Here is a 15,758-nt window from a genome sequence, read left to right on the forward strand (position 1 = left end):
CCCCTCGAAGACGGAGGGAAGGAAGGAGAATGGGGTCTTGTTGGGATGTTGTGTATTTCAAAAAAAAATTTAAGTGCAGCATTCTTCAAATGCCACTCGATGTTTATACTTACATTTCATTTATTAGGTTCCCTATTAGTTTTAGCCAATGCTGCAGCTGCTCTTTATGGGGTCCACACCAAACGCAACATCTGATACATGACATCACATACTCACAAAAAAAAAAAGCAAAAAATCAAAACACGTCCCAACCACAACAACAACAAAACACCTCACAGGAGCAAGCTCTAATTATTCAAATGAGCAAATGGGAGATTTAAAATTAAAGATATTTCATCATTGAGTTGTGGCTATTGGGCAGATCATGACTTCTCTTAAATAAAAATAAAAATAGCCCCCACAAATATCATCATGGTGCTCAAAAACTACTATATTTCTAAAAAAGTGTTATGGTACTTCCATTGTTCTACAGTACTATCATCAATAAAGTAACCCACATCAATATTTGACAATAAAAAGAAACAACAAACAAACATCTAACTATTAATACCCACTATATATGACCCCCTAGACCTATACTTACACTACTACACTAAATTTACCATGATTTGGCTACAGTGTGTGTGTTGTGTGTGTTGTTGCACTACAGACTAAGTTTTGGCGATCATTATTTTGTCCTTCCTTGAGCTGTGAACCCTGTCTGGACGGGAGTGGTAATCCACTCCACAATGAAAGGTGATAGCTCACAATAGGGTGACACTCCGGTCCTTAATAGGCTTATGGAGATAGACCGCGGAGCAGAATATCATACTGGAAACAAAAAGCGCGATCCACTGTTATGCTAATGGTATTAATCCATTTCAGTGGCCCCGAGCCCCCACCAGTCAGCTGGGCCATCAATCAACAGTCCCAAGTGAAGACACCACAGGATACCTTTACACTTCTATGGAGTCCCAAAAGCCCCCCGCCCCCCCTGCCTCTGCAATTTGGGGATCTTTGCTTTTTTGCTAGCTGTTCTCATGCTCTTTGTAAAACACACATCTGGAAACACTGGTGAAGGTATGCTAAGTGAGTTGTTAAAAAAAAAAAAAAACAGCCTCTCCCTCGGAGACAGAGAAAAAAAGTCCCAACAACAGCGAGTCAAGAAGAGTAAACTGAAACACAGCCTCATCGTACATACTTGAGAAATGCTCGTGTAATTTGATACCAGTCCCAGTGCCTGTAGTCTCCCCTGTCCCTGTTTTGGCCCCATCCTTCCCCCACATCACCCCATTTCCTCCCAGTTACCCCCTCCTCCTTCTTGCCAGACCCCTATCAAACATTCAGCTCAAACAGTAGGGCGTTGAGGTGGGCAATTGGCCCCTCACTGTGACTCAAGATGAGCTTTGCCGAAAACCTGAAGAGAATAATCAGTGGCGTGCCCATTACAGCAGCCACAGCTGGACAGCAGCAGTCATGTCACCCCAGTAAAACATTCATTAGACTGTTAGCTTGTTAAGTATTTCTGCTACTTGAGGCCTCGTGAATCACAGCTTCCTGTCAGATGGTAGCAAGGCGGCAAAAGGCAGCAGGACAAACACTGGCAATTTCACTTTCTTTTTCTTTGGTGTATTTTCCCTCATGCCTCTTTTTCTTTCATTATTTCAGAAAGCGTAGTACTTTTATTTTTACTTAGATTTTGTGACTTAAAGTAATACTTTACCCCACAAATAACCATTTGTATATCAGTTATTCACCTAATGCTACGTTGAATCCAGGGGTCGACAGATTATTGGCCTGGACAATTATCAGGGCCGATATTTGGCATTTTGCTGATTATCTGTGTCTGCGTTTTATTTTAATAATCGCAGAAAAAAATAATAAAATAAAAAGTGAAAAGAAGGTGTCAGCATGGGAAGAGCTTTTACTTTGTAAAAACTCAAGGAGCTATGTTTTTCAGTCATTTTTCATTTAAATTTTTACTTGACTTTATTTAAAAAAAAAAGTTGCTGGGAACTTGTTGTATATGTTGTTGAAAGTTTCAGTTTTGATTGAACATTTGTTAAAGGCATTTAAACAAGGTTTTGTGTTGGAGTTTGTTATATTTCAAATTCTAAGTATTGACAGAAAGATTTTCAATTTTATCGTAAATGCATATTGGTTCCAAATATCTGTTATCGGTCTCATTAAGTACTCATAATCGGTATCAGTCCTGAAAAACCAATATCAGTCGACTCCTAGTTGAATTTGTAAAAAAAATGTTGTCTTTCTCGCATGCCTGCAGTGAACGAAGAATCCAAAAACCCTGACACTGATGAACACAGGTCAAAGCTTGTGATTCAGTAGGCGTTGTGTCCGCTGTGTCCAACGCCGTCTCCGATGCCGATTGAACATGTTGAACAGCTGCAGTGTTCAGAGAGGTAAAATTACTTTTTTTTGTCAATGGAGACTGGCTTTGTGGTTTTAGTAAAATCTCATGTTTGGGAAGTACTGAGTGTACAGCTGGATAAATGAGACTTGGATTATTCTGCACAGGTTGTGTGAGAGTTTGTAAACGGATGATTTTTTAAAGTTTTGCTGTTGTGTAATGAGGACCCTAATGACTTCAAGTATTTTCTCCATTGTTGGATTCAATAACAAAGTTTTCTTCACAAATTCAGTGTAACACGATTTGAGTAACTGATATACAAATTATCATTTGGGAGGTGGAGTTTTCCTTCCAGTGAAGGAAATGTGTGTTTTCATTCTACATTGATTCTTGCTTTTCCCGGCATTGTAAATTAGGTTCAGTAATAATGAAACTTTGTGTGGGAATACAGTCAGAGCTCCTTTGCACTTAGTCACTGAACAAAAGAGGATGGAGGTAAGGAAATCTGTCCTCCTGTGTGACAGCGTTTGGTGTAAAGTGTCACAGAGTAGCTCGTCATGGTTACACAGCAGGAAACCAGCACAGACAGCGCGGGCATTCTTCCTACAACCTAACAGAAAACGAATCTGGAAAACATTTCTACCGCCGGCGTCCTGTGATTTAGAGCCTATAGACCCAGCTTCAAGTGGCTTTATTTGTTTATAGTATATTGACTGTTCTGCACATCTGTTGCATCTTATGGAATTTAAAAACATATCCCCCATTTTCCTTTTAGCCGCTGCACTGTTTCTTCAGCAACAGCATGTTGCACTCATCATATATCTGCTGGTGTTGTAGATTATTCCTGACAGCAGTGTGTTTTCTGGTTTAGCTTACAAGTGTGTCTCAACCAGATTTGAGGGTTTTGCGTCTTTTCGCCTCCATGCGTTGTGTGTATACACATCGGAGCATGTGTGTTACATGTTTCTGAAATGTATGATGGAGTGTCTCAGGAGGATTTAAGAAACCAGATTCAATATCAAAAGACAAGTGTTGTGCTTTTGTGCTTCTGCTTTCTCACGAGGAGTCCCCTTTAGCTTTACCCTATACTTTAAAGACCACAAAAATCCTGTGCTGTTGCCAAACATTTTGTGAACATGCTATTCTTTTTACTTGCATGCATGCTTTCTTTTTTATTTATTTTTTTTCCTCTTCTTTTGTGCAGTCAAAGCATGAGAATTCACTCATGCACATCTGTTTCTGATCTCAAACACAAAACAACAAAACAAAGCTTATTGTCTGTCATTTAGTGATACGCGGGTCGACCCACAGCCCGCGGATCCCACGGCTTGACCCGCGGTTTGGGTAAGCTTGTTAGAAATATGATGGGTTTTGGGCAGGCGCGTCAAAAAGTGACAAGGCAGCATTCTAAATAAGTTATTAATAACTTTCAGGACTGAGTAATAATCCTCTCTGTCACTCACACACAGCAAGCAGCTTTATCATCAGCGCTGCTGCGCTCAGGCTTTCCATTATTTGATTTTTGATTTTTCTGTTGAGGTTGGATTTATTTAAATCTCTCTGGTCATAATGTCTAGAAAAAACACTTTCCTCTGCTAATATATAGGCCTGACAGCAGCACCTCAGTTACGTGAAGCAAACAAACCAGGGAGAATATCAGCTGTGTGTTCAAGATCACACTAAAATGCAACCACTTAAAAAATGGGTGAGTTCTTGATGTCTTCCTGCATTTAAACTTTTCAGGCATAAAACGCATATTTTATATTTTGATATATCCTGGAAATGACATAGAATAGAGCCAGCAGCAAGTAGGTTGTCATTAGCGATTGTCATTTCCAGAAAAGTTTGCCTCTGATTTGCAAGTTTGCACGTCGGGTTCAGGTCTTTAATTAATCAATTACTTTATAATTTGGGTGGGGTATATTGGTTCTCATAATGGGCTGGTTTGGTACGGGCTTTTAAATAACCCTGACTAACATATCACTACCATCATTAGCTTTGAGGACAGACTGCTGAAAAAGACACATTGATGTTGAAAGTGGTTTTCTGAGAGCAGGGGCCATTTAAGCTGTAGTCGGTAACTTAAAAGTAATATTTTTTTTTGTCATGACAGTAGTACATAAGACAGATAATATGAAAAAAGTCATGCTCCTCGTCATAGTGCTCATAATGGCATTTGCAAGAAGCCACTGTGTGTGAACAAAAAACAACCAATCAGAGCAGAGGAGTCTTAAAAGCTCGTGAACCGCGCTGATCAAATATGAATCACGATTTTGATACTGCAATGCCTGTGTAGCTAAAACGAACAAATTTGCAACCCAGCTGCCCTGTTGGAAACAGTCGAGCTGAAACGAAGCACCACCCACAGCATTCCCATTAAAGGTCGAGTGTATTGGACTTTGGGAATATACTGGCAGAAATTGATTATATTCTAATACAATTCTAAAATAAGTTTTCTTTAGTGTATAATCACCTAAAAATAAGAATCATTGTGTTTTTGTAACCTGAAAACAAACCATTTATATCCACAGAGAGAGCAGGTCCTCATTTATTGAGATTGCCATGATCTCCACCATGTTTCTACAGTAGCCCAGAGTGGACAAACCAAACACTGATTCCAGATAGGCCTGTTTGCTTTTTTTGCGTCGACCAGTTTAGTCAGAAGCCCATCAACAGGGAGCAGCATCTGAAATCAACCGGTTTATATCATTAAAGTGATTTTTTTAAAGGTTTAAATCACCTGGTATGTTTGTTTTTGAGAGGGAGAGACATTCATCTTCTGATAAAACCTCCTAACAATGAAAACATTGCGGGAGAAGTTTCAGCTGATCACGTTGTGTGATTCTAGAGAGTTAGAAGCCAGAATTTAGAAACCCATCAACAACGAGCAGCATTTGAAAACCACAGATTTGTTTTTTCATTATTTCTCTCATGTCTCACTGAAGAAGACAGTCACAGAAATATGACAAACTGACAAAAAGTTACCAACTGAATCTTCAAAACAGATGTGCACAACAACCAGCTTCTCCAGGACAGCGGTTAGACTCCAGCATATGTGATGGCAATTTAGTGCATTTGGTTAAAGTACAGAAATATTTAAAACTACAATATTTTACTTTTTGGATGTGCTTTTTGGCAGTAGATCACTGGTGTTTTATCCAAGAAACCGTATTTTGTGATATTGGAAGTTTAAGCTGCTAATTGGACACCCTGAGGATCACTGAGGCTTGGCTGGCGAACCAGTCGGCTACTTTAAATGGCAGCTCTCTCACAACTAGAGAGCTAATTAGCAGAATATGTCTTGGATTATATTTTCAGAAGGTTTATTTTTTAAATTTTCCAGAATTTAAAAGAATTTAAAGCTTTATGAGACAAATGTAAGTTCAGTATCTGAGAGAGACAGTGAGTTCTTAATGGCTTGGTTTGAGATGTAAATCTTCAAAATGTTTTGCAGCACCATCAGTGTCGGCTGTTTATTCTGTCTGAGAGCAAGAGTTCACCAGAAGAGGATTATTTGTAAGCCCCAGGCAGAGCGTTGAACAGGAAGTTGTAAAAAGGCGACTCTCCTAATGTGACGATCTTTTGTGGGAAGGGAAATTCTTTGCCACTCGTTCATAATTACCAAAATAACTTCAGAGCTTCATGGTTCTGTTTTGACTTGAGGAACAGACAAAAAGCAAATGACATGCTCTGCTAAAGTAATTCTGAGGACATTTTTTTTCCTTAATTCAATTTCTGTTAATATATTTGTGCATGTGGACACAAACAATCGCAGAAAAACACATGCACACATTTCATGGCACTTTGAAAATGCGTGCCACAAATCCCACAAAGCTCACCGATTGGCTACATAGGAGGGGAGCCTGTCTTGAAGTGATTTCTCAAGAGAGAGAGAGAGACGCTGAGAAGGAGGGAAAGAGAGGGAAGGTTTGGGCGGAGGTGGAGGAGGAGTAGTGGGAGGGGATTTAAATTCAAACTGCAGCACATGCTGACCGTTACCTCTCCGGGCTTGGCAGCTAAGGTCTCTTCCCTGGGAGTGAGCGGGAAGGAGACAAAAGAAATTCGAAGGAAAGGAAGTGCTGTGTTGATGAAGTCACCTCTTCCCAAAACAAAATGTGCTTCAAGGGCGTCCCCGGTGTGGGTTCTCCTCAGTCTTTGGGACTGTGTCATGACCTACAGGACCACCGCATGGCTCTGCATATGTTGTACAGAAACACACACACGCACACACACACACACACACACACACGCACACACACCCTCGGGCAGCAGTGCTAAAACAGGCAGTTTTTGTCACAGACACATGCTTACCCTTTGACCTCTCCCTGCATCACATTTTCACAGCCTCTCACATGATTTTTCTCTCTTCATCCCAGTTTGTCCTCGACATGAATGAATAAAGAATACTCTTCTCTCTTTTTTTAATTTTTATTTTTTTTAAACTTTATTCAATACAAGAAAATATACAGACCAAATCAAGGAATACATAAACAAATACAAAATATAGAGATTAACAGTAATGGTGGAAATAATGCTACAATGTGACACAATACAAAGGTACAAAAAGAAAGAAATTAAAAAGAGTAATGGTAGCAATATATTGGAAGAAAAATCAAAAGATATAATTAAATTTTAAACAGAAGGGCAATAAAAAAAACACATTGGAGAAACAATAAGGGAAACAAATAAGGAGCACAAAAGAACAAGATAGGAGACATTAGAAGAGCAAGGACCTGGATACACATGTATACAGTTTTTGGCTTTACTATTTTTTCCATATGTTTTAGCAGCTTGAAGTAGTTAAGATTCAGGTTACTTTATTTTTCCCTGTAGGTAGATTTGGTTTGCAGTATGAAGTGGAAGGCATCCGTTAACACAGTTTAAGACAACATATAGGATAAAGAATGGTAAGAAAATAAAAGATAAAACAACTAAAGTGCCCCATCACTGATCAAAATCTTAAAAACCTATGAATAAATAAATAATAAATACAGTCTCCAAAATGATCTTGCGCAATGTGCAATTTTGTGCAATTCTTGTTCCCTAGTGTGACGGCAGCTGAAACAAAACTGCTTTTATAGCACTTGTTTTGGCAAAGTAATTTATAAACCTTTCCAACCTTTCCACTTACACGTATGAATGAGATATTTACCCAAAATAATCACAAGATTAACAGTGCCTCAAATGTTTGCCTCCAGGTTTGCCATAAAATAAATTATTTCTAAGTAACTAAATGAAGGTATATTATCAATTTTTAATCACAGCCAGTTATGAATGAGACCAAAACAATTTTACAGATGGAAAATATGCTCCTCTCTCTGTCTGCCTTTTTCAAATTCAAGCTTGTGATAATAACTTTGGCCAGAAGATGGCACCACTAGACTGATGTGCTGTCCAGATCAACCTGCTGGACATTACCTTCATCAGTGCATCAATAAACCCCAAATATGTCATTCCATAGCGAATGTTTTTGCAGAACTGAAAGCATTTCTACCTGCATGCGTTTAAAGAATCCAGCTATTGGTGTTAGTCAGTGAGTAATGAGGACAGTTATGACCACAGTCTGCAAGTGACTGTGTCGTTGCTAGTGGACAAAAGAGAAATTACCAGCAAACTGGGGAAATAACATGCCGTCATGGATTACCTCATCCAATAAATCCTGATACAAGTTGTTCCTGATAGAGGCTGAGCTGTGGTCATTAGAGATTTATTTCTATACGGTCATCAGGGATTTTTTTGTTCCTGGTTTGGACAGCTGTCTTTTGTCCTTGGCAAGAACAAACATATCAGTGCCTGTTTGATTGTGTGCACTGTGATAATGCACTGTGCATTTAATTAAAGCAGCAGGAGTCTGATGCTCGCAGACCTCAATAGCCCAGAGGCTGCGTTCCAGGCGGGCTTCAGGGAATTTGAGGCTTGTAGTGGGAGTGTACACTATGGAAGGGAAAAACAAAAGTATGACACATTTGGTATCTGTACCTGCTGATAGTGGCTGCTTGTTTTCTTCCCAGCTGAAAGAAACCACGACCCCTAAAGAAAAGCATCTGTATACCGTATATCAAAAGATGTATGTGTGCGCAGTTATCAGGCACTCCACAGTCATTACATCGCTACTGACTTGAGCAACACCCCTCATCATCATATGCTGTATATGTGTTGGTCCCTCCAAGATGTCATAGGCTTTTTTTTGTAATGGCTGCAGCCAAAAATGCCTGATCCTGATTTCATGGCAGTTTTTCTAAATTAAAAAAAAATTGATGCATGTTGCAGTGTTTTAAAGGCGTGTTTTTTTTTTGGTTTTTTTTGTTTTTTTTTTTGCTGTGAAACCTTTGGAGCGAGTCAAAATGACAAAAAATAGTTGCAATTTTCAATTTGTGTAATTCATTTTTTATTCATTCATGAGTTTGTGATTTATTCTATCTGCTATTTAACTCGCCTTGACCCTTTCAGCATGTGCAGTAGATGTTGATTCAACAGATTCTCTCATGTTGATTTGTCTTATCCGTAGTCCACAGATTTCAGTCATTCTCCTGGTATGTTTTGTGGTAGAAAAGTGTTTGTCAGTCGATGTCCTTTGCATTCCACCACAATGTTTAGCACGGGGCAAACAGTTTTGCCTTTTTTTTTTGCAGTACATTAGGGGAATTTCCTTGGCCTTTAGCAATAATTTTTGTTGGTAAAAATGATTGCTAATTTTTGTGTTGCACATATGTTCATTTAGAACCAATAACAAGGAAGTGAGTTTGTGGGGGACTGCTATGATTGGTGAAACTCAAGAAACTACAATCGTTGGTCAAATTTGCGGAAATGCTGCGGGACAAATTTGCAAGGTGGCCCAGAATTCCCAAGGATTCAAATAATATGCGTCAATTGTTGTGATTGCGGCATCTCACCATCCTGGAGAAGCTGATGGATGGATGGATGGATGGATGGATGGATGGATAGATAGACACACTGTATATATACTGTACATATACAAGCTTTTGGTCAGGTTCTGTTTGATGTCAAGCTATTTTCACTGTATTTTTGTATTTGGTACATGACCTACGTTTGTAAGTCGGATGGGATAAGATAACCCACCCCGTGTCACCCTGTAGTGTCCAGCCTTGTTACTAAATAGATGTATTATGAACTATGCCAAAGAGGTGCTGTTTCGGGCTCGGTTTGTTTGTCTCGTTGTCTTGATTGTCAGCAGGATTACAGAAAAAGCACAGGCCTTATTTTCATTCAAACTCAAAGAAGTATGGGCCAAAGAACAGCCCAATAGATTATGGTGCAGATCTGAATCATAGGGCGGATACACAAGGAGAACACACATTGCGAGAAGGGGCTTCTGGTATTAGTGGAGGTTTGTGCACTCTGAGTGACCTTCTTGTTTAATGCATGTAATGATATGATAACAAAGCTCGCGCCACTCACCACTCTGTGCTTAAGGACATTGAAGCAAAGCCTTGTCCATTGACTATTGAAAAAACTCTGCTGGGCTGTTCAAGGTGCGTAGAAAGTCCAAGGCCTCTTTTTTTTTTTTTTTTTTTTAACCATTCAGCATTCATTCTTTCCACAGTATGAGCCATAGTGTGAATTATTCTTCAAGATCTGCGGCCTGTGCAGAACGTCCATTTTCCCCCGTATCAAATACTCTTAGCAGCAGGAGAAGGATCTGTTATACCATTGATTTCACAGCAATGAAGTTTTGCACCGTCATTTTACTGCACGTTACAATATGGTGTCATCAATCATGGACCAAAGCATGATTGAGATATTACGACAACTGTCAGGAATTTACGGGAGAATAATGCGTTTCCAATGGTTGGAGCAGCTCCCTAAACCTGTTTGCTTCCATCCAACCACACAGTCTATCAGAGAGATATCCTGCGGCTCGCTCAGCTGTCAGTAGAGGAGGTTTGAGTCCTAATGATCCTCCTTCTAGTGTGTGTGAGTGTGTGGGTGAAGTAAATGAGTTGGATTCGCTGGCTGCTGAGTGTAGGCACTCTGACAAGCAACGTGAGAAGAGAGGAAAGACGAGGGGTTAGAGCCTGGCAGGTGTACACAGGACCCTTCGATATGCTGATGACACCCCCACCTGGATCTGACAGGTGTAGGTTGGGAGGCCTGGATGTTCATGCAGCCGTCCTCCTCCTCCTCCCCCTCCCCCCTCCTATGCTCTGCTTGCCCAGAGCCCCGAGGGTTAAACATGAATAATGAATTCTGGCTCCTTATGGCAAGTGCTCAGGAGCCCCTATATGCAGCTCACCTGCCATACTGCATACTGTCACAGTATGACGGCAGCGCAAACTATTCTTCATTCCGAGAGGCTGTTCATCACACGGTGTTGTGTGTTTTTATAAAATTCAAAGGGAAGCTAAATTTCTTCAGGATATTTCTTTGTTGTTTTGCAAAGCTCAAGTCCTCTTTGATATCAAAAGTGCTATTCTCGCCAGACAAGGTGTGTTTAAACGGTGCTGTTTACGGCATTTGCAAACATCAGATTTGCTGTGTCTCCCCGTCTCCTAGAAATTGCATTTCTGTAACAATATATTTCACTAAAATATTTTTATAATTATGCTATGCTGACAATCATTGCTGGATTATGCTCGAAAACAACGTTACTTGTAGCCAATGAAAGACTACATTTCCCCAAATCCCCAGTTTGTGACCAGATTGCTGTCTGTGGTTAGATTTAGACAACGAAAGCACACTGCTTTGTAGGGTAGTAATGATGCATCGATCGCATGGATTATCAATTAAATGAGCAACGATCATGTAACATCGATGCAAAGTGTAAACCGATCCATATCATCCTCCTTCAGGCGCGCCCTTATTTTGAAAGTGTGTCACATCACACAGCGTCCAGCAGATGATGGCGAGCAGCTGAGAGAAAGATAATGAGGATAACGCTGTTTACACAGGAATAAATCATCGGAGATGTTTCGTTTTTTGGAGAAACTGCGAGTCAACAGACAGCGCACGTCATATGTAAACGAACGGGAAGTTCCTGCTGGGCCACCTTACTGACTTCTTGCTAACGTTACTTTAGCTGCTCTATTTCAACAATGTTGACTGAAAAAATGTGCATTTAAGACTGAAACTCATCAGTGCTGTTCGGTCGGGACATGCAGGGACTTAAACCAGCAGTGAGTAAGTCAAAGCAAAAATAATACTAAACTGGTTTAAGTTATGAGTAGAGGAGAAGTCCACTAGCCGCTAAGCTAATTCGTGCAATGTGAAATGCCATGGGCTTATGCTAATAACTTTAGCATGTTGTATATGTGGGGGTAATGTGACCTACAAAAGACAGTTGTTTTGTCAGTGATCCTTAACAGTTATGATTGAGTTTTATACTGTAGTGAGACGGTCTTGTTGTTAATCCACATTTTGAGGATGTTTGGAGAGGTTTGTCCTCATGTCAGATAGCGCTGAAGTCTTAGGACAAAAGATCATGATTTAAATTGAAATAATTTTTTTTGCAGAGAGCGTTATCAAACAGAATGAACCAGTTTGAATCATTTCCAATTATTTATGTTGTTTTTTATCTTTTCTGGCCAAAAGCAAAGAAAGGGGTGGCAGCTTCTTCTGTAACCGACTGTGTTAATTGAGCATATAATATCAGCCAATATTGATCGCAGGTTCCTAAAATGAAATCGAAATAGTATCGTGCTAGACTTTGTAATATCGGCAAATATCATTTGTTGTCCAAAACATCAATATAATTTTGTATTGTGATGAAACCGGTGATTTTTACACCCCTTCTGGTTGGGGTAAAAAGAAGTTTTTTTTATTTTGGTTAAATGTCAGTTTAAAAAAACTAATTTTAAATACTAGTACTACTACTACTACTACTACTAATTATAATAACAATGATAATAATAATAATTATGATAAAAATCATTGTTATCATCATCATCATCATCTAGACAATAGGAGTGGATACTGTATTGTAAGATTGCCCATATTGGCTAAAAACAACTGAAATATGTGGTCAGTGAAAATTTTGCTGAAGTCCAGTATCAACATTTTTGCAACTTGCCAGATATGTTTATTTGCAGTATTTCATCATTATGTTAAAAGAAGGGATAAGCGAATACACCATTATCTGAATCTGTATCTGTTCAACCAACTACATTTCTGTATTTGAATCTACAGAATGGGTCGAGTTTAAACTTGAAGTGGGTGGGAGTGAAGCCAAAAATAGATGAGACATAACTAGAAGTTGTAATGTGAAGCCTGAAAGTGATATGGGTTGACCAGAAGTTGCTATATTTATTATTTATTAGAAAGATATTAACAGAACAAGTTCACATTGAGCTTCAGATAATCTCTGATCACAAGATCAAGAGATTGAACACAGCTAACCAAATGAGGATTTTACTTTTGACATATTTTACTCTGATTATACTCCTATTATATGTACTAAAGATTCATTTCATCCAAATGATGATCCAGCCCTAGTTAATAGGCTTGTTTGCTCGGGATTACTTTTCCCTCCAAAACTTATTTGGTTTTTCAAAACAGCTGTATATAAAAGTCTGGCAGACAAGACTGTGCAATAAATAGTTTATGCCACTGTCAAAATTATTGGCTATATTTGACAAAATTCAGAACTATATTTCCCACAAATCATGTTACTTCCTGATATGAGGTTAAGAGCATATTTTTTTTGAGGAAGAAAAACAATCTTGAAGTTATTGTTCTTTTGGTGCTTCTTCTGTGGACACCAGACTGAAAGTTTTAGCTATATATTGTGGAAATACAGCCCCGTCCCTTGTGTAGCACTGCAGAGCAATCCAACAGACATACATGTAAACCCAACAATCACATTGCTGAATGTCTGCCAAAAGGTACATTGTGTGTCATTTTCTCAACAAATATAAATCTTATTTTTTTAAGCAATTATACTTATATACTATACTAAATTGTCCCAAAATATGATCTCAATTCATGTTAAAATGTCACATTTTTAACATCTTTTCAAACAGGCATTATGATAGGTATTTTACTTAAAAAAATTGAAATTAAATATTAATACCTGAGTTCCCCCATTTACAACTGTAACTAAAATGAGAATAATGCACTTATGTAGAGGGAAAGTCAAACTAAAAGCAAACCTTCACTCTCATTTCGGAATGAGCTATGTCCATTTGGTGTTTCGCCGCTCTATATCTGCGCTTTTTCGGCACTGTGACGATTATTTTTCGGTGCTTTCTCCTGGATGTGTGCTGCTTCTGTCTGGTCCCTTGCTTTTCATGAACTTCGAACTTCACTTTCACGTTGTTATTGGCTGAGGGCTACACACAACTGTCCAGAACAACACAAAATAAAAAGAAAATAAGAAAACACCGGCAGAGAGCACACACAGTTCTAGTGAGTTTAAAAGTGATGATTGAGAGGGATTACTTCTGTGCAAGTCTATAAATTTACACAAAATCCTGCATTGTATATGCACTACCTCAACTAATCACCGTAATTGTAGTTCTAACACATTAAAGAAGAACATACTTTGTATTTTTTAAATCTGGCTTAGTATGTCTTTAAAAGCTGATGGTGCTGAAATGTTAAAATGCTAAAAATCATATACAAATGTAGTATCAGTGATGTTGTAACTATCCCGGGTAACTATTGTGTTATTGTGTCAGATAATGAATTGACACAAAGCCGGCACACAGCTTGTGTGGGGCCGGCTAATGTCATTTGTGTATGTGTCCAACAGTTATGTAAATTTAGACGTACAAAGCTGAATGATAGACGTACCCTTGGGATTTTGGTTGATCTCTGACATCACCGTCTTGGCTTTTAGAGCCCTTTAATGAAAACACAGTAATAGTTTTAGTGTCAAATTAGAGTGCTAGCGCTCCACTAACATAATAAGAATTGATTATCCAGTCGTGTGTGTGGCAGGTTTCAAAATGGATTGGCAATGACGCCATCTCAAAGAGCATTTTGGCTTAAAAAAACAACACAAAACATAGAAAACCAGAGGCCATTAATTATGACTCATATCATGATTCTTCTTTCTTCTTCTCTCTTTTTTTATTGTTTAAATATTTCAGTATAATTAGAGAACGCTTCATGGACTGAAATAGAAATGCACTTTTTATATGAATGTCAATGATGAATGAGATTTTTATCGACCAGGGCTTTATGTTTGTAATCAGCGCTAATAAATATGGAGGAATTATGATCATCACAAAGGAAACCACGTGAAAATCATTTTCATCAGCTGCGCATTTAATGTATAACAACAGTACAAAGTGAATCTTTTGCTTGCAAAATAGGAGTGTTTCTTTATGTACAGTATTTATACAATAATATATAGTTTAAAAAACGTTACAGTTCAAACGTCTGACAGTTTATTGCACAACACATTTATAAATTATCATCATCAAACCACACATGAAACAGATGAGTTCTCTGTCATATTTCAACACTTTACAGGAAATGTATTTATTATTTATATTATCTTATCTTGCTCTTCTAGATTAGCATGAGTAAAGGTCCTGTGGGGAGTACAATAACCCCACTGATACTGAAATGGCAGAAAGAGCAGCGCTCCAGAATGACACCGATAGACAGACGATGAAACAGCCTCAAGCACAGAAAGAAGTTCATCTTTCAGCATTGCAACGGGTGAAACAAACAAAACTAAAACCCTGAATCAACGCGATGCCTCAAACTGAATTTTTCAGCATGATAATCATTTCAAAGTTTAGATATGGCACTCTATAAATACAGCAGCAAGGAGAAAACAAGCACTCAGGTGAGATGTACACATGAATGCAAAATTAAAACGTGTGAATTATATATGCTGAAAGTTGAGAACAGTCAGGATTTAACGCGAAGACGGCACCGTGAAGCAAAAGACAGACGTTTAATTATGGAAGCAAAAAAGAGCCACAAGTATTTTGGAAACCATGGATTCGTTCTGATTTTACCTCTTTGAAATTTCTTGATTTGCAATTTCAAAAACTAATTTTTTTGTCAATGTTCACAATTTCAGATCCAAAATTCAAGTTTCAGAATTTCCATACTACTACCACGAATAATATGATGTCAGTTGGTCAAATTCAGGTTGAAAAAAAACAAAGAGCATCATCAAGGCTACCCAGGACAACATAGGCAATCAAGCCTGAATGTTTTGACCAGTGAATTTTGTCTGATGTTTGGATTTTTATCAACTTGAATTTGTAGATCTGACCAATCAAATTTGAGCAACCTGCATCATCTTTTTTTTTTTTTTTTTTACTTTATTCTGAAACTTGAATCTATTTTGGATCTGAATTAGTTTACACTAAAAAAAAGAAAAAAAAATCAAAAAGCAGCTTTTGAAATTGAAAAATCCATACATTTCATATTTTCCTTTCAAAGTGTTGATATTCAGAACATATAAATTCAAAGTAAAATATTTTAATGCTAT

The sequence above is a fragment of the Plectropomus leopardus genome, chromosome 2 (genome assembly GCF_008729295.1).
Source record: "Plectropomus leopardus isolate mb chromosome 2, YSFRI_Pleo_2.0, whole genome shotgun sequence".
Lineage (NCBI taxonomy): Eukaryota > Metazoa > Chordata > Actinopteri > Perciformes > Serranidae > Plectropomus > Plectropomus leopardus.